The sequence below is a fragment of the Nerophis lumbriciformis genome, linkage group LG26, assembly GCF_033978685.3.
Source record: "Nerophis lumbriciformis linkage group LG26, RoL_Nlum_v2.1, whole genome shotgun sequence".
Classification (NCBI taxonomy): Eukaryota; Metazoa; Chordata; class Actinopteri; order Syngnathiformes; family Syngnathidae; genus Nerophis; species Nerophis lumbriciformis.
In genome coordinates, this window is record NC_084573.2 from 34,033,980 (window position 1) to 34,054,755 (window position 20,776).

At 42.9% G+C, this 20,776-nt stretch overlaps 1 long non-coding RNA gene across 1 annotated transcript in view; it reads left to right on the top strand.

Annotated features, from left to right (window-relative positions):
• Positions 1 to 20,776, top strand: part of LOC140679869 (uncharacterized) — a 352,424-nt gene that overhangs the window by 243,176 nt on the left and 88,472 nt on the right. The gene's annotated exons all lie outside the window — the stretch shown is intronic.

Consider the following 20,776-nt stretch of genomic DNA (forward strand, 5'->3'; position numbering starts at 1 on the left):
TACTTTATGTGCTTACTTGGTAAAAGTAGAAAGTACACACATGCGTTCCTTTGTACCTACTAGTGCTATTGAGTAAAAGTAGTAAGTGTACTTTTTGCTCCTACTGGGTAAAATTAGTAAGTACGGATATGTCCCTGTGTACCTGCTACTGCTACTGGGTAAAAGTTGTAAGTCCACATGTGTTCTTGTGTATACACTAGGGCTACTGGGTGAAAGTAGTTAGTGCAAATGTATATTCCTGTGTACTTACTATGTCTACTGGGTAAAAGTAGTCTGTATGTGTTCTTGTGTACTTATTGTACCTACTGGGTAAAAGTAGTATGTACGTGTGGGTTTTTGTGGACTTACTGTACCTACTGGGTAAAATTAGTAAGTACACATGTGGTCCGTTGTACTTTAGGTGCTTACTTGGTAAAAGTAGAAAGTACACACGCGTTCCTTTTTACCTACTGTACTAGTGCGATTGAGTAAAAGTAGTAAGTGTACTTATTGCGCCTACTGGGTAAAATTAGTAAGTACGGATGTGCCCCTGTGCACCTGCTACTGGGTAAAAGTTGTAAGTCCACATGTGTTCCTGTGGGGTACAATTAGTAAGTACGCGTGTGTTCTTGCGTATCTACAATTGCTCCTGGATAAAAACAGAAAGTACACATGTGTTCTTGTGTATCCACTAGGGCTACTGGGTGAAAGTAGTTAGTGCAAATGTATTCCTGTGTACTTACTACTTCAACTGGGTAAAAGTAGTCTGTATGTGTTCTTGTGTACTTACTGTACCTACTGTGTAAAAGTAGTATGTATGTATGTGTTTTTGTGTACTTACTGTACCTACTGGGTAAAAGTAGTAAGTACACATGTGTTCCGGTGTACTTTGTGTGCTTACTTGGCAAAAGTAGAAAGTACACACATGCGTTCCTTTGTACCTACTGTACTAGTGCTATTGAGTAAAAGTGGTAAGTGTACTTATTGCGCCTACTGGGTAAAATTAGTAAGTACGGATGTGTCCCTGTGTACCTGCTACTGCTACTGGGTAAAAGTTGTAAGTCCACATGTGTTCTTGTGTATCCACTAGGACTACTGGGTGAAAGTAGTTAGTGCAAATATATTCCTGTGTACTTACTACTTCTACTGGGTAAAAGTAGTCTGTATGTGTTCTTGTGTACTTACTGTACCTACTGGGTAAAAGTAGTATGTACGTATGTGTTTTTGTGTAATTACTGTACCTACTGGGTAAAAGTAGTAAGTACACATGTGTTCCGGTGTACTTTATGTGCTTACTTGGTAAAAGTAGAAAGTACACACGCGTTCCTATATACCTACTGTACTAGTGCTATTGAGTAAAAGTAGTAAGTGTACTTTTTGCGCCTACTGGGTAAAATTACTAAGTACGGATGTGTCCCTGTGTACCTGCTACTGCTACTGGGTAAAAGTTGTAAGTCCACATGTGTTCTTGTGTATCCACTAGGGCTACTGGGTGAAAGTAGTTAGTGCAAATGTATTCCTGTGTACTTACTACTACTACTGGGTAAAAGTAGTCTTTACGTATGTGTTCTTGTGTACTTACTGTACCTACTGGGTAAAACTAGTTTGTACGTATGTGTTTTTGTGTACTTACTGTACCTACTGGGTAAAATTAGTAAGTACACATGTGTTCCGGTGTCCTTTATGTGCTTACTTGGTAAAAGTAGAAAGTACACACATGCGTTCCTTTGTACCTACTAGTGCTATTGAGTAAAAGTAGTACTTATTGTGCCTACTGGGTAAAATTAGTAAGTATGGATGTGTTCCTGTGTACTTGCTACTGCTACTGGGTAAAAGTTGTAAGTCCACATGTGTTCTTGTGTATCCACTAGGGCTACTGGGTGAAAGTAGTTAGTGCAAATGTATTCCTGTGTACTTACTACTTCTACTGGGTAAAAGTAGCCTGTATGTGTTTTTGTGTACTTACTGGGTAAAAGTAGTATGTACGTATGTGTTTTTGTGTACTTACTGTACCAACTGGGTAAAAGTAGTAAGTACACATGTGTTCTGGTGTACTTTATGTGCTTACTTGGTAAAAGTAGAAAGTACACACGCGTTCCTTTATACCTACTGTACTAGTGCTATTGAGTAAAAGTAGTAAGTGTACTTTTTGCGCCTACTGGGTAAAATTAGTAAGTACGGATGTGTTCCTGTGTACCTGCTACTGCTACTGGGTAAAAGTTGTAAGTCCACATGTGTTCTTGTGTATCCACCAGGGCTACTGGGTGAAAGTAGTTAGTGCAAATGTATTCCTGTGTACTTACTACTTCTACTGGGTAAAAGTAGTCTGTATGTGTTCTTGTGTACTTACTGTACCTAATGGGTAAAACTAGTTTGTACGTATGTGTTTTTGTGTACTTACTGTACCTACTGGTTATAATTAGTAAGTATACATGTGTTCCGGTGTACTTTATGTGCTTACTTGGTAAAAGTAGAAAGTACACATATGTGTTTCTTTGTACCTACTAGTGCTATTGAGTAAAAGTACTAAGTGTACTTTTTGCGCCTACTGGGTAAAATTAGTAAGTACGGATGTGTTCCTGTGTACTTGCTACTGCTACTGGGTAAAAGTTGTAAGTCCACATGTGTTCCTGTGTATCCACTAGGGCTACTGGGTGAAAGTAGTTAGTACAAATGTATTCCTGTGTACTTACTACTTCTACTGGGTAAAAGTAGTCTGTATGTGTTCTTGTGTACTTACTGTACCTACTGGGTAAAACTAGTTTGTACGTATGTGTTTTTGTGTACTTACTGTACCTACTGGGTAAAAGTAGTATGTACGTATGTGTTTTTGTGTACTTACTGTACCTACTGGGTAAAATAAGTAAGTACACATGTGTTCCGGTGTACTTTATGTGCTTACTTGGTAAAAGTAGAAAGTACACACACGCATTCCTTTGTACCTACTAGTGCTATTGAGTAAAAGTAGTAAGTGTACTTTTTGCTCCTACTGGGTAAAATTAGTAAGTACGGATATGTCCCTGTGTACCTGCTACTGCTACTGGGTAAAAGTTGTAAGTACACATGTGTTCTTGTGTATCCACTAGGGCTACTGGGTGAAAGTAGTTAGTGCAAATGTATTCCTGTGTACTTACTACGTCTACTGGGTAAAAGTAGTCTGTATGTGTTCTTGTGTACTTACTGTACGTACTGGGTAAAAGTAGTATGTATGTACGTGTTTTTGTATACTTACTGTACCTACTGGGTAAAATTAGTAAGTACACATGTGTTCCGGTGTACTTTATGTGCTTACTTGGTAAAAGTAGGAAGTACACACGCGTTCCTTTGTACCTACTGTACTAGTGCTATTGAGTAAAGTAGTAAGTGTACTTTTTGGGCGTACTGGGTAAAATTAGTAAGTACGGATGTGTCCCTGTGTACCTGCTACTGCTACTGCTACTGGGTAAAAGTTGTAAGTCCACATGTGTTCTTGTGTATCCACTAGGGCTACTGGGTGAAAGTAGTTAGTGCAAATGTATTCCTGTGTACTTACTACCTCTACTGGGTAAAAGTAGTCTGTATGTGTTCTTGTGTACTTACTGTACCTACTGGGTAAAACTAGTTTGTACGTATGTGTTTTTGTGTACTTACTGTACCTACTGGGTATAATTAGTAAGTATACATGTGTTCCGGTGTACTTTATGTGCTTACTTGGTAAAAGTAGAAAGTACACACATGCGTTCCTTTGTACATACTAGTGCTATTGAGTAAAAGTAGTAAGTGTACTTTTTGCGCCTACTGGGTAAATTTGGTAAGTACGGCTGTGTCCCTGTGTACCTGCTACTGAGTAAAAGTTGTAAGTCCACATGTGTTCTTGTGTATCCACTAGGGCTACTGGGTGAAAGTAGTTAGTGCAAATGTATTCCTGTGTACTTACTACCTCTACTGGGTAAAAGTAGTCTGTATGTGTTCTTGTGTACTTACTGTACCTACTGGGTAAAACTAGTTTGTACGTATGTGTTTTTGTGTACTTACTGTACCTACTGGGTATAATTAGTAAGTATACATGTGTTCCGGTGTACTTTATGTGCTTACTTGGTAAAAGTAGAAAGTACACACATGCGTTCCTTTGTACATACTAGTGCTATTGAGTAAAAGTAGTAAGTGTACTTTTTGCGCCTACTGGGTAAATTTGGTAAGTACGGCTGTGTCCCTGTGTACCTGCTACTGAGTAAAAGTTGTAAGTCCACATGTGTTCCTGTGGGGTACAATTAGTCAGTACGCGTGTGTTCTTGCGTATCTACAATTGCTCCTGGATAAAAACAGAAAGTCCACATGTGTTCTTGTGTATCCACTAGGGCTACTGGGTGAAAGTAGTTAGTGCAAATGTATTCCTGTGTACTTACTACTTCTACTGGGTAAAAGTAGTCTGTATGTGTTCTTGTGTACTTACTGTACCTACTGGGTAAAAGTAGTAAGTACACATGTGTTCCGGTATACTTTATGTGCTTACTTGGTAAAAGTAGAAAGTACACACACGTGTTCCTTTGTACCTACTAGTGCTATTGAGTAAAAGTAGTACTTATTGTGCCTACTGGGTAAAATTAGTAAGTACGGATGTGTTCCTGTGTACCTGCTACTGCTACTGGGTAAAAGTTGTAAGTCCACATGTGTTCCTGTGGGGTACTTTTAGTAAGTACGTGTGTTTTCTTGCGTATCTACAATTGCTCCTGGATAAAAACAGAAAGTACTTATGTGTTCTTGTGTATGTACTGTATCTACCGGGTAAAAGTAGTTGGGTGTGCTTGCTATTTCTACTGGGTAAAAAGATGCCCCACATGCACTGGGCATTGATTTTTTCACTCAAAAATGACATTACACATGTGATTGGAAATCTATAAGTTGCATTTAAACCCAGACAATGGAAGATTGTGTGTGCTGGCTCAGGTGTGACAAGCTCAGGTAGCGTGGAATTGCTTTAAAAAGCTTGCAGTGGAGACTTTGACGAGGAAAGTAAGCCAACCTGAAGGAAAGCAAAAAGAAAAGAGCGCAAACACGGGAGTGAGCGACAGTGTTTACATTCCTCTTGGCAGCCGACGCCGCTTTTAATAGACTCCACCTTAGCGGGACAAATGTGGAGCAATCATTGGAAGACGCGGTGCAAAGCAACTCCGGGTTTTTGTTTGGAACAGAAGGGGCCTCCATTAGAGCGAATAATTTGCCAAGCTGTTGATAACTTTCCAGCCTTCATCAAATCAGCTCAAAAAGGTACTCCGTACTTTTCCAGATGGTTAACAAATGAATTACCCATCATCCCACTTGGTACGCGCCGTATGCAAACATGAATGTTACATATTGGGATACGGTTTTGGGTCCTGGTTTCTCATGCATTTTAGCTAACATGATATAAAACATGTCAGTATACATTCTAGCACCTGGTACTTATTCCGTTGACTGGAGTATATCAATGTTAGAATAATTATGTATGTATTATCACACTAACTTTAGTATGCTTAAAGTCCGTTGCTTTAGTTATTTAGCAATTGTGCTCAAGTTGGACTTTTCTAATCTGTGCAAGGACAAAGACTTCTTGTCTGAGGGGTGACGAAGATAAGATGACAGCACCCAGACGAAGCGGGGACAAGGCGAAATCACAAGGCCCCCAGCACATTCCGTCACGTATCGTGCGCCCTGGACCCGCTTTGCATAATATATGTGACCACTCCTTTTAGAGGCGGCCTTAGTGTTGTTGACTGTGGAACTCCTGAATAAATAGAAGCTGAACCTTAGAGCGTAGGGCGAGACCATACTTGCCGACCCTCCCGGATTTTCCCGGAGACTCCCGAAATTCAGCGCCTCTCCCGAAAACCCCCCGGGACAAATTTTCTCCCGAAAATCTCCCGAATTTCAGGCGGAGCTGGAGGCCACGCCCCCTCCAGCTCCATGCGGACCTGAGTGAGGACAACCTGTATTCACGTCCGCTTTCCCACAATACAAACAGCGTGCCTGCCCAATCACGTTATAACTGTAGAATGATGGAGGGCGAGTTCTTGGTTTCTTATGTGGGTTCATTGTTAGGCAGTTTCATTAACGTCCTCCCAGCGCGGTAACAACACACAACAACAGCAGTCACGTTTTCGTCTACCGTAAAGCAGTTCGTCTGCCGTAAACAGCAATGTTGTGACACTCTTAAAACAGGACAATACTGCCATCTACTGTACATGCATATGTGACAATAACATCTACGGCTTTTAGAGAGTGCACAACTGTGCACACAACAAGGAGACGAAGCAGAAGAAGGAGGAAGATACAGCCGTGGCGACGCCGACGACGAGTAAGATGAAGAAATGCACTTGTAAGTTCCAAGCCGCATCTGCGATTGGACCTGGATAGCCTTCGGGAAGAAGTAGTGGACTACCAAGTGTTTGGCAGTGAAGATCTTCCTCAGGAAGCAAAGATTGACCGGTTTTGGGCCATGCTAGGGAGAGATGGAAGATTCCAGACTCTAGTGCATTTGATGAAAGCACTTTTGTGCGTGCCACACAGCAATGCATCATCAGAGAGGGTGTTCAGCATGGTTAGAATAATAGTGACAGAGAATAGAACAAGGATGGACAATTCAACCCTTAACTCAACAATGAGTAGATGAGTGTTATGTGTGTGTATATGTGTAAATAAATGAACACTGAAATTCAAGTATTTCTTTTATTTATATATATATATATATATATATATATATATATATATATATATATATATATATATATATTAGAGATGCGCGGTTTGCGGACACAACCGCGGAGTCCGCGGATTATCCGCGGATCGGGCGGTTGAAATAAAAAAAAATTAGATTTTAAATAGATTCAGGCGGGTGGCAGTTAAACCAATTGGGAAATATATATACATAGTTAAATGTTGTTACCCACATACGAAAAACGAGCAGGCACCTGCTGCATATGCCACAACAGAAGAAAAAAAAAAAAAGAGATGGACACTTTTACGGAGCGGAGAAGGGACGCCTCGCCGGGGTCCGGGACCGAGGCCCCTTCCCCCGAGAGGGCCCCACCGGGAGCCGTAGCTGAGGCGATCCGCGAGAAGGCCCCGACGCACGTCCAGGGTCACCACCGCGCCCACCGCACCGACACCCCGCCTCGTCCGCCTTCGCCGCGGCCGGCGTCACGCGCAGCAGGTAAGCAGCTTACCTGCCCGCCACCCCCGTGGCCGGGGGCTCGTAACAGGGGTCACTCCGCGCGCTCCGCCCGCGCAGCTTACCTGCCCGCCACCCCTGTTGCCGGGGGCGCGTAACAGGGGTCACTCCGCGCGCAGTGCGCTCACGAAAGGGGTGGGGCTCACCCTGGTTGATATAGACAGCAGGACGGTGGCCATGGAAGTCGGAACCCGCTAAGGAGTGTGTAACAACCCACCTGCCGAATCAACTAGCCCTGAAAATGGATGGCGCTGGAGCGTCGGGCCCATACCCGGCCGTCGCCGGCAGCGAGACGCGCTTGGAGGTGCGCTCAGCGCGGCTCCCATATGATTGGGCACTGGTGTGCGTCTGGGCCGTGACAGCGTGGCACGCATTGAATGTCTGTGCTGCATTGGATCAGTCTCCTTTCTTTAACAGGCAAAAGCTTTATAACGTCACTAATGCCTTGCATCGTCTATATTAGATATATAACAACGGGCGGGTGCGGGCGGGTGCGGTTCTGATTAAATGTTAGTTCGGGTGGATGGGGGATGGTTGACGACTTTCTGATGCGGTTGCGGATGAAATAATTGCCTATCCGCGCATCTCTAATATATATATATATATATATATATATATATATGAAATGTAAATGTAAATATACTCATCCCCTCTTAACCACGCCCCCAACCACAACCACCCCCCACCTCCCGAAATCGGAGGTCTCAAGGTTGGAAAGTATGGGCGAGACTGTGACTAAGTGTTCCGCTCCATGCGTTCTCCTCATGAGCTAAATTGAACTCTGTCTCTGATTGATTCCTTGCTTCTTGTCTGATTAATAGATGTCATCAGTGCTTGAACCTGACAATCAATTCACTTTGACCAGTACTCTACATCAGGGGTGTCCAAACTGCGGCCTGTGGGCCAAGTGCGGCCCGCCGACGTCTTCAGTTTCTATATAGAATTTGGCCGGCTGGGTGTTACCAAATTAACTTTCATCATCTGACAAATTGATAGGCGCAGAAATGCCACCAGGGGGTGGGTAACCTGAGTAAATCCGGTCAATGACCATGAATTGTGTTTAAAGTGAATATTAAGCAAGGCTTCCCTGAGATCGGTAGGTTGTGGGTTCAAACCCCGGCCGAGGCATACCAAAGACTATAAAAATGGGACCCATTACCTCCCTGCTTGGCACTCAGCATCAAGGGTTGGAATTGGGGGTTAAATCACCAAAAATGATTCCCGGGCGCGGCCACCGCTGCTGCCCACTGCTCCCCTCACTTCCCAGGGGGTGATCAAGTGTGATGGGTCAAAAGCAGAGAATAATTTCGCATCACCTAGTGTCAGGGGCCCCGAAAAGGGGGGGTAAAGGAGACGGATTCTAGGGGCCCATGATGGAGGGGGCCCAGAGAGGCCCCTAATGATGATGAAATTATAATACAGAAAAAATAATGACACTGTGTTGGGTGCCCTGTAAAGATTATTTTCATGGGGCCCAAAATCCCTAGCGGTGCCCCTGCCTAGTGTGTGTGTGACAATCATACTTTAACTTAATTTGTAACTTTTTTTACTTACATGACCTAATCCAAACAACCTTCCCTAGTCATGCCGCAAAAAAAAAAAAAAAAAAAAAAAGCAACCAACACAAAAGGTCAACACATGTTCACTGTGAAGGTAGCCTCCTAGCGGGTTCTGCTGATCACACAGGTGTACGGGAGACCGGCGTTCAGAGTTCAATACAGTTTTATTGAACATCAAATAGATGGGTACGAGTCTCGACTTTTCAGTCTGGTTCTTTCGTGTTGGTTCTCGCCGTCTCTCCAAGCCCTCTCCCCTCCTGCCGCTCCCGGCCGCTACTGATAAAGACAACGGGTGATTAGACAACTAGCCCCAGCTGGGCAATCGAATCACCTGTCAGCTGCTCACCCCGCTCCTGCAGCCAGCGCGCCGACCACGCCCCCCTCCACAGTCACATTACACAAAATTTTGACGGAAGTCCCGACAAGACCCGAAAATAACAGAAATATAAGGGGGGACCCTTACCCAAAAAAAATTTAAAACGTTACTTGTCCTAAAGTTGAGGGAGACCTCCCAATTTTTTATTGGGTGTCCCGACAAGACCCGAAAATGGCAGAGAACTATAACTTTTTCGTCACTTTTTTTCACTAAAATGTCGTAAGTGACCGACCTTACCAAAAAAAAATGTAAACTCCCTTGCTTCAACGGCACATTGCTGGTCCTGGAGTTCAGGGAGACGTCCCAAATCTTTAGCAGGAGGCCAGATAAGGCTTGAATATGGCTTAAAATTAATATGTGTCCCCTTTTATTTCGAGCTAAAATGTCGTGAGGGGGAAACAATTATAAACTCCCTTGCTTCAACGGCACATTGCTGGTCCTGGAGGGAGTTAAGGGAGATCTGCCAAATCCTCCTCAGGAGTCCCGACAACACCCGAAAACAGCAGAATTGTTTTTTTCCCTAAAATGTGGGACTTGTTGTTGTTGTTTTACTATTGTGGCTGGTTGCATCAGCTCTGCTCTTTTAATGTCTTTAATGACCTTTGTGTTCTTTGATGTTTCCCTCTCACACATATGATTATGTGTGCTATGGCTATGAGGTTTTTTTTCTTCCTTGGCCTCAGTCTGGACTTCCTTTCCAGGGGCCCAGGTTTGGACTGTATATTCCACAGTGTTTACCTGTTTCTCACCTTTTTTGTAAGGGGCGCCGGAAGTTGGCAGAGCCGTCAGCGAGAATGGTTCCACTCATGATGTGCCGAGCGAATCCAAAGTTTTGGGAGAGAAAAGATGTTCGGCATCAATTAGGGAAGCGCTAAAGCCATGTGACAGCCTGCCGAAGCAAGTCTGTTCAATCTCCATAAATGTCGTGATTTGAGTCCCCTTTTGCGCTGAGTAGGCATCTGAAAAAAAATTCCTACTCTGTGTCCAATTTCCCCGGGATTGACTGGCAATTTGCAGTATAGCAACTGCATGGGTAAATGTAAAATTACATTTTATAATCCATATTTGATCCTCACTTTACAACTCAATTTGTTACCGTATTTTTTTCGGAGTATAAGTCGCACCGGAGTATAAGGCGCACCGGCCGAAAATGCATAATAAAGAAGGGAAAAAAAACATATATGAGTCGCACTGGAGTATAAGTCGCATTTTTGGGGGAAATGTATTTGATAAAAGCCAACACCAAGAATAGACATTTGAAAGGCAATTTAAAATAAATAAAGAATAGTGAACAACAGGCTGAATAAGTGTACGTTATATGAGGCATAAATAACCAACTGGTATGTTAACGTAACATATTATGGTAAGAGTCATTCAAATAACTATAACATATACAAACCCCGTTTCCATATGAGTTGGGAAATTGTGTCAGATGTAAATATAAACGGAATACAACGATTTGCAAATCCTTATCAACCCATATTCAATTGAATGCACTACAAAGACAAGATATTTGATGTTCAAACTCATAAACTTTATTTATTTTTTGCAAATAATAATTAACTTAGAATTTCATGGCTGCAACACGTGCCAAAGTAGTTGGGAAAGGGCATGTTCACCACTGTGTTACATGGCCTTTCCTTTTAACAACACTCAGTAAACGTTTGGGAACTGAGGAGACACATTTTTTAAGCTTCTCAGGTGGAATTATTTCCCATTCTTGCTTGATGTACAGCTTAAGTTGTTCAACAGTCCGGGGGTCTCCGTTGTGCTATTTTAGGCTTCATAATACACCACACATTTTCAATGGACTACAGGCAGGCCAGTCTAGTACCAGCACTCTTTTACTATGAAGCCACGTTGATGTAACACGTGGCTTGGCATTGTCTTACTGAAATAAGCAGGGGCGTCCATGGTAACGTTGCTTGGATGGCAACATATGTTGCTCCAAAACCTGTATGTACCTTTCAGCATTAATGGCGCCTTCACAGATGTGTAAGTTACCCATGTCTTGGGCACTGATACACCCCCATACCATCACAGATGCTGACTTTTCAACTTTGCGCCTATAACAATCCGGATTGTTCTTTTCCTCTTTGGTCCGGAGGACACGACGTCCACAGTTTCCAAAAACAATTTGAAATGTGGACTCGTCAGACCACAGAACATTTTTCCACTTTGTATCAGTCCATCTTAGATGAGCTCAGGCCCAGCGAAGCCGACGGCGTTTCTGGGTGTTGTTGATAAACGGTTTTCGCCTTGCATAGGAGAGTTTTAACTTGCCCTTACAGATGTAGCGACCAACTGTAGTTACTGACAGTGGGTTTCTGAAGTGTTCCTGAGCCCATGTGGTGATATCCTTTACACACTGATGTCGCTTGTTGATGCAGTACAGCCTGAGGGATCGAAGGTCACGGGCTTAGCTGCTTACGTGCAGTAATTTCTCCAGATTCTCTGAACCCTTTGATGATATTACGAACCGTAGATGGTGAAATCTCTAAATCCCTTGCAATAGCTGGTTGAGACAGGTTTTTCTTAAACTGTTCAACAATTTGCTCACGCATTTGTTGACAAAGTGGTGACCCTCGCCCCATCCTTGTTTGTGAATGACCGAGCATTTCATGGAATCTACTTTTATACCCAATCATGGCACCCACCTGTTCCCAATTTGCCTGTTCACCTGTGGGATGTTCCAAATAAGTGTTTGATGAGCATTCCTCAACTTTATCAGTATTTATTGCCACCTTTCCCAACTTCTTTGTCACGTGTTGCTGGCATCAAATTCTAAAGTTAATGATTATTTGCAAAAAAAAAAAATGTTTATCAGTTTGAACATCAAATATGTTGTCTTTGTAGCATATTCAACTGAATATGGGTTGAAAATTATTTGCAAATCATTGTATTCCGTTTATATTTACATCTAACACAATTTCCCAACTCATATGGAAACAGTCTTTGTAGAACATGCTATACGTTTACCAAACAATCTGTCACTCCTAATCGCTAAATCCCATGAAATCTTATACGTCTAGTCTCTTACGTGAATGAGCTAAATAATATTATTTGATATTTTACGCTAATTTGTTAATAATTTCACACATAAGTCGCTCCTGAGTATAAGTCGGCCAAACTATGCAAAAAAACTGCGACTTATAGTCCGAAAAATACGGTAATATGATGTACTCAGTCCATAAGTACACAAACGTGTACGTCATGTGTAGTGACATGCAAATTTTTATTTTTACACTTATTTTTTTCCAAATTCCATTGTATGTTATACTCTTCTGACACCACCAGATGGCAGTATAAGTGTCCACATAAGTGGCCATAAGACCCCAATTCAGTAGTGTACACAATTTTGGAAATAAGAGCTAAAAGGTGCTGTCCACCCATGTGGCCACTAAGGCTAAGAAAATTAAAGTGCCAATTAGAGATGTCCGATAATATCGGCCTGCTTTAAAATGTAATATCGGAAATTATCGGTATCCTTTTTTTTATTATCGATATTGGTTATTTTATTTTTTATTAAATCAACATAAAAAACACAAGACACATTTAGTGCACCAACCCAAAAAACCTCCCTCCCCCATTTACACTCATTCACACAAAAGGGTTGTTTCTTTCTGTTATTAATATTCTGGTTCCTACATTATATATCAATATATATCAATACAGTCTGCAGGGGCAGGCCCGGCCCTAACCAATCTGGCGCCCTAGGCAAGGTTTTAGGTGGCGCCCCCCCACCTTTTTTTTTTTTACTTACAACTATACCTAATATATAAAGGGGTGGAAAAGTGACTATTACCTGCAGGGCAAACATTAGCTAACCAGAAGGCAATAACAATGTAAACAAAAAACACCTGCTTAAAAGATCTAATACAAATGTCCCTGAGGAATGTAAGGTGGGAGTACTGTAATTACCTAACGTTACATTATTATTTTCCATAACAATTTAGCCCCCTCCACAATATTAACCCGACGTTAAAACAGAACTAGCTATTTATTGATTAGCAATTGCCGAATCATGTAACATTAGCTTAATGCTAAAAAGCCAGGTTACTATCACATTCTGTAACAGACCAATAATTTCATGTAGGCTAACATTACCTACCTGCTACCTCTGTCTTTTCTCGTTTCTCCTCCTCTTCTTTTCTCTTTTTTCTTCCCTGGGCACCTGACAGTTTTGGCCGTTTTGACATCTTGTGTTGATTTTTTTGATGTGGTGACGTCCAAAAAGAGTCATGATACGGGAAGGGAGGGGGCGCACCGTGCGGGGGGAGGGGGGGGGGGGGGGGGGGGGGCGTAATGTTGTAACAAATAATATTTGTATTAAATAGGCTTTACTTTGCATTTTAATTAACGTGGGATTATTTTTTTGTATTTAGAAATAATAGTACCAACTTTTATTTTTTATTTTTTTTTTTTCTCCAACATTTGTGGCACTGGCGTGGCGCCCCCTGATGGACGGCGCCCTTAGCATTTGCCTATACGGCCTATGCCACGGGCCGGCCCTGTGCAGGGGATACAGTCCGTAAGCACACACGATTGCTGGTCCACTAATAGTACTAACCTTTAACAGTTAATTTTACTCATTTTCATTAATTACTAGTTTCCATTGGCCCTAGTGTGTGGATGTGAGTGTGAATGTTGTCTGTCTATCTGTGTTGGCCCTGCGATGAGGTGGCGACTTGTCCAGGGTGTACCCCGCCTTCCGCCCGATTGTAGCTGAGATAGGCTCCAGCGCCCCCCGCGACCCCAAAAGGGAATAAGCGGTAGAAAATGGATGGATGGATGGATGTTTTTATATTGTTTTACTTTCTTTTTTATTCAAGAAAATGTTTTTAATTTATTTATCTTATTTTATTTATTTTTTTTAAAAGGACCTTATCTTTACCATACCTGGTTGTCCAAATTAGGCATAATAATGAGTTAATTCCACGACTGCATATATCAGCATCGGTTGATATCGGTATCGGTAATTAAGAGTTGGACAATATCGGATATCGGCAAAAAGCCATTATCGGACATCCCTAGTGCCAATGAAAATACAATAATTTTTGACTTAACAAACTTCTTTTTAACTTTAGTTCCAGACTTCTTCTGTTTTAAACTGTCATGACTGCCACAAGTGGTGAAAAAGTGTATTACAACTGAGTGTTTGGGGTGGGATGAGTAAAAAAAGGTTCGGTCTCAGACTGGAGTCCTTGAGAAGGGCGTCCAGACTGAGGCCAAAGGGAAATAAACTCAATAGTCATAAGCACACATAAACATGTTACATACATACTTGCCAACCTTGAGACCTCCGATTTCGGGAGTGGGGGCGTGGTCGGGGCGTGGTTAAGAGGGGAGGAGTATATTGACGGCTAGAATTCACCAAGTATTTCATACATATACAGGGGCGCCGCTAGGGATTTTGGGCCCCATGAAAAGAATCTTTACAGGGCCCCCAACTCAGTGTCATTATTTTTCTGTTTTATAATTCCATCATCATTAGGGGCCTCTCTGGGCCCCCCTCCATCATGGGCCCCTAGAATCCGTCTCCTTTACCCCCCCTTTTCGGCGCCCCTGTACATATATATATATATATATATATATATATATATATATATATATATATATATATATATATATATATATATATATACATATATATATATATATATATATATATATATATATATATATATATATATATATATATATATGTATGTGTGGGGGAAAAAAAATCACAAGACTACTTCATCTCTACAGGCCTGTTTCATGAGGAGTTCCCTCAATCATCAGGAGATTTTTTCTTGCGCTCTACTACGGTATCGAGCACTATTTTTTGGATAACCTTATTAAGACATATATATATATATATATATATATATATACATATATATATATATATATATATATATATATATATATATACATCCTGAAAATATGCAAACAAATCTGTGTTTAGATAATTGATACTTCTAACTTGCATAAATATAACATGAATATAAGATAACTTGGCTTCTGAGAGCTTCAAATTGTAATGAATAAAATGGTAAAGTTGTTGATAAACAAGCAATGATTTTAATAATTTAATATGGTAATTTTAAATGAATTATTATGATCATTTAAAATTAATTATTTCAAATGTGTTTATTTTAATGTACTGGTATAATTCTATGGCTGGATGTAATAAGGAGTCAGAAAAAATACAAATAAAAATACAATTAATTTTGATGTTTTTAGCAAAATATTGTAAAAATGTATTTTTTTTTTTTGGTTTTTTTTTTTTTAATGAATAAATATATTTATTTTTAGGTAAGATAAACATAATAATACAATTTATCTCTAGTCTGGATGATTCAGTTCTTGTCACCCTGTTGTCCTCCCGTCTGAAAAAAGGCTGTCCTCACTCAGGTCCAGGAGGGGGCGTGGCCTCCAGCTCCGGCTGAAAACCGGGAGATTTTCGGGAGAATATTTGTCCCGGGAGGTTTTCGGGTGAGGCGCTGAATTTCGGGAGTCTCCCGGAAAATTCGGGAGGGTTGGCAAGTATGTACATAGAATCCACAGAACTTGCAACAGAGGGGAGGGAGTGGGGGCTACGGTGGCCGAGCTGCTGCTATCTAAAGCCGTGCTCGTACAGTCCGATGTCGAGATGTGACATTTTAATCATAACTATTTCCCAGTTTTCGGAGAATGAACTGACCGGGGGAGCATTTTAAGTCCACAATATGCAATCATGCCCCCGACAGTCGGTGAATTAGACCCCGATTTATTTATTTATTTCCTTCAAGAGGCAATTTAACGCTTGACGTGATCCATCTCTGTGATGTGGCTGCTGTGCCGTCCGCCCCGCGTGACATGAGCCGCGTGTTCGGGCCTCGGATAAACACTCCGGCAGAAATACCGGATCTCTGTGGACGGAGCCAGAACCTAAACCCTCCAATCTCTCTTTCAATCCGCAGCTGATTGAGAACCGCTTTTATCCACACGGATTGTAGATACGGATGGAAAATATGGACGGATTTGGGTCTATTTGCAGTGCTGGTCGCAGGAGGCCTCTTTGGGCTGCCAAAATCGGACGAATGTTCGGGGTTTTTTATGAGGCAACTTCCGAAATCTTTCAGCGCCAACCGGGCGGAGATTAGGTGGTGGTGGCGCGCAGGCGAAGGATGCGGCGTCTGTGTTGACACAGATTGTAACTGCCGAGCCAAACATCTGCGGGGCATTTCACGGGTGTTTGAATAAAATTGCACTCCGCTCACTGACAGAAATCCTGTTCGCCAAAATAGGATTCAGATAAGAGAAGTACACGTTTTAGTCAGGGTGGCATGAGACAACACTTGAATCACACGCGACGACGATTGCAAAGACGATATCAGAATCAGAATCAGAATCAGCTTTATTGTCATTACGCAAGATAACGAGATTGAGGCCATTCCATACAGTGCGATGTGTGCATGCTAGAAAAACAATGTGCAAATATATAAAAATTTAAAAAATGTAGAAGTGCAATGAATATGGTGTGAAATGAATATATACATGAAAAAACAAAACAAAAACAGGGTGGTTGGTGGAATGGGTTATTGCACCGAAGAGAAGGCAGTTATGAGGGACAATGGGGCAGTCCGTTCAGGATGGTTATGGCCCTGGGGAAGAAGCTGTTCTTTAGCCTGTTTGTTTTGGTTTTAATGCACCTGTAGCGCTTCCCAGAGGGCAGCAGGTGGAACAGGTCAGAGCCAGGGTGGGTGCTGTCCTTGATGATGGCACTGGCTCTGTTGAGGCAGCGGGAGGTGTAGATGTCCGTCAGAGAGGGGAGAGGGCGGCCGATGATCTTCTGAGCCGTCTTGACCACTCTTTGCAGCCTCTCCCTGTCTGCTGCAGTGCAGCTGCCGTACCATACCGTAATACAGTAGGTCAGCAGGCTCTCGATGGACGAGCGGTAGAAGGTCAGCAGCAGGTCAGGCTTCAGGTTGTACTTCCCGAGGACTCTAAGGAAGTGTAGCCGCTGCTGAGCCTTCTTGATGATTGATGTGGTGTTGACTGTCCAGGAGAAGTCATTAGAGATGTGGACTCCAAGGTACCTGAAGGTGTGGACCCTCTCTACACGCTCGCCGTTAATGTAGAGGGGGGCAGGGTCGGTGCTGCTCCTCCTGAAGTCGACGATGATCTCTCTGGTCTTGCTGGTGTTGAGAGCGAGGTTGTTCTCCAAAGACCAGGCCGTCAGCTTCAGGACCTCCTCTCTGTAGGCAGCCTCGTCACCCCTGGAGATGAGCCCGACCACTGTGGTATCGTCGGCGAACTTGACGGTAAGGTTGTCACTGTGGGCCGGACTGCAGTCATGGGTGTAAAGGCAGTAGAGGAGGGGGCTCAGCACACAGCCCTGTGGGGAGCCGATGCTCAGCGTGCGGGAGGATGAGAGGTGCGGGCCAAGTCTCACATTCTGGGGTCGGTCCGTTAGGAAGTCCCTTATCCAGGCGTTTGTGAGAGGGGGGAGGCCAAGAGTGTCCAGTTTATTGCAGAGTCTGTCCGGGATTATTGTATTGAAGGCAGAGCTATAGTCCACAGAGAGCATCCGGACGTAGCTCTGCTGCTGCTCCAGGTGGTTCAGAGCAGAGTGGAGAGCAACAGCGATGGCGTCCTCTGTAGACCTGTTCGCCCGGTATATCATCGAACGCGTGCGATACAACTTTTTATGTATCAGTATCACTACCAGTGTTGGGTTAGTCACTGAAAACCAGTAACTAGTTACATTTACTAGTTACTTTATTTCAAAAGTAACTCAGTTACTTACACCAAAAAATAATGCGCTACTGTGAAAAGTAATTTACAGGACCCCCCTTCATCCCCCTACAATTTGGGTGACATTACCCCCTCCTGGTGCACCACGCTGATAGATGGCTCAAGGATTGGCCCTTGGGCACCGGCTGACTTATTCTGGTATTGTGGGGAGCATAGATTGTACATTAGAATCCCGACGTCCGCCGTTGGACTTTGTGCTATGGTTAGACTGGTGACCCCAGTCACCCTAGTGAATACCAAATTACCGTATTTTCCGCACCATAAGGCGCCCTGGGTTATAAGCCGCGCCTTCAATGAACGGCATATTTCAAAACTTTGTCCACCTATAAGCCGCCCCGTGTTGTAAGCCGCATCTAACTGCGCTAAAGGAATGTCAAAAAAACAGTCAGATAGGTCAGTCAAACTTTAATAATATATTAAAAACCAGCGTGATGTGGGCGCGCATGGAGTCGTATATCAACATGGACGGAGCTGCGTGAAAAAAGCCACCCGGCCTCTTCGCGTAAACTTACCTTAACCACTCGCTCATCTTTTCTTCATCCATCCATCCCTTCGAGTTAGCTTTTATGATGACGCCGGCTGGAAAGGTCTCTTTTGGCAAGGTCTTCTTTTTGAATATCACCATGGGTGGAAGTTTCTGGCCATTAGCATGGCAAGCTAGAACCACAGTGAAGGATGACTTCTCATTCCCTGTGGTGCGAATATTCACCGTACGTGCTCCCGTTGTATCCACAGTGCGGTTCACAGGAATATCAAAAGTCAGTGGAACCTCGTCCATGTTGATAATGTTCTCTGGCCGGATCTTTTTTTCAGCTATCTTGTTTTTACAATATGCACGGAAAGTAGCCAGCTTTTCTTGAAAGTCTTTAGGCAGTTGCTGTGAAATAGTAGTCCGTGTGCGGATGGAGAGATTGCGTCTTTTCATGAACCGGAAACCTGTCGCTTAGTAGGAGCCATTTTGTGGTCTTTACAGATGTAAACACACAAAGGAAATGAAACGTAATATCCGCGCGCTTCTTCTTCTTCTACGCGGGCGGGTGGTTGCTTACAGTAGAAGAAGAAGCGCTTCCTGTTCTATGGGGGCGGGTGCTTACCTTGGCGGTTGCTTGCGTAGAAGAAGAAGCACTTCCTCTTCTACGGGGGAAAAAGATGGCGGCTGTTTACCGTAGTTGTGAGACCGAAACTTTATGAAAATGAATCTTAATATTAATCCATATATAAAGCGCACCGGGTTATAAGCCGCACTGTCAGCTTTTGAGTAAATTTGTGGTTTTTAGGTGCGGCTAATAGTGCGGAAAATACGGTAACACCCCTTGGAACTCCTGTTTCAGCGGCCTCTCTAACTTCCCGCAGAAGACGCCATGTTTTATCTCGGAGGAGTGTAACGGGCTCCTTTGATTTGATGGTGTTTACTTTGATGCAATTGGACAACCCCACCCTATTTCTGGGTTTGCTATGTCACTGAAGGGGGTCAAGCAAAGTGGTGACTTTCGAGAAATGCTAGTTTCCTTCCCTGAGGGTGACGACATTGACATAGATTCCATCCGTTTATCTCCCATGTAACTATGCTTTTAATTTTTTACTAGCTTGCTCAGAGAGGGGCGTATTTTAGAAGTGTTGTACTAGTGATAAAGATCTTTTTAGAAGATCTGAAGGGGGAATTGTCGGAGGCCGATATTTACATATATCCGAATTTTAGTGTTACTTATTTTCTTTCATAGTCATATTTGAAAACAGCTCGTGTTTTCCATGTATTCTCTTTCTGTTTCTCTGCAAGTAAACTTTGTGTGTTAACCTTGAATTCTTTGGAATGTGTTTTGACTAGCATGTGTTGTTTTGACTAGGGAGAGGGGAGAGGAGAGAGGGTTGTGGGATCGGGAAGACAGACCATTTTAGCGGCGCGATGGAATGTTCTATGCTGGACTGGTCTAAAAAATATATGTGCAAAGCTTTAGCCAATATATTACAAAATACCTATTCTGTCTCTGGTGGTTTTTCAACTCAGCTTTAAGTGTCGTAAAGAACTTGGGAGCGACTTGTGACTTGAATTCCCTGGGAGGAACAACTGGTATTTTTCGGAGTATAAGTCGCACCGGAGTATAAGGCGCACCTGCCGAAAATGCATAATAAAGAAGGAAAAATACATATATAAGTCGCATTTTTTGGGGGGATGTATTTGATAAAACCCAACACCAAGAATAGACATTTGAAAGGTAATTTACAACTTTTTCAAATCGGTAATTAAGAGTTGGACAATATCGGATATCGGCAAAAAAGCCATTATCGGACATCTCTAGGAAAAATTTCCCGGAAATCTGGGTAACCTGGGATATTTAATTTTTTTATTTTTAGGAGGAGCTCACGATTCCTGGTTGAGCCGAACTTTTTGATACTCGAACGGTTCCGATCGGCACTGCGGGCTGTGGGCTGTTTTACAAGCAGTCGGCTTGTTCTAAGCCCAATGCAGCCCCCAAGTCAAACACCCGGACGGGGATGGGGGAACGGTGTGTCGCGAGTGGGAGAGTGGCCGTGCCAGCAACCTGAGGGTTCCTGGTTTGATCCACACCTTCTACCAACCTCGTCACATCCGTTGTGTCCTAGAGCAAGACACTTCACCCTTGCTCCTGATCGTGGTTAGGGCCTTGCATGGCAGCTCCCCGCCATCAGTGTGTGAATGTGTGTGTGAATGTGGAAATAGTGTCAAAGTGCTTTGAGTACCTTCAAGGTAGAAAAGCGCTATACAAGTATAACCCATTTACCATTTACCATTAGCCCTGCTCTACGGAAGCAAACTCCGCTTCTCAGAAGTCCTAAACCGACCGCCAGATAGGACGAGATGAAACTTTTGTGTAAGCATCCTCCTGGTTAATGTGCGCCAGAGCTGGATACTGT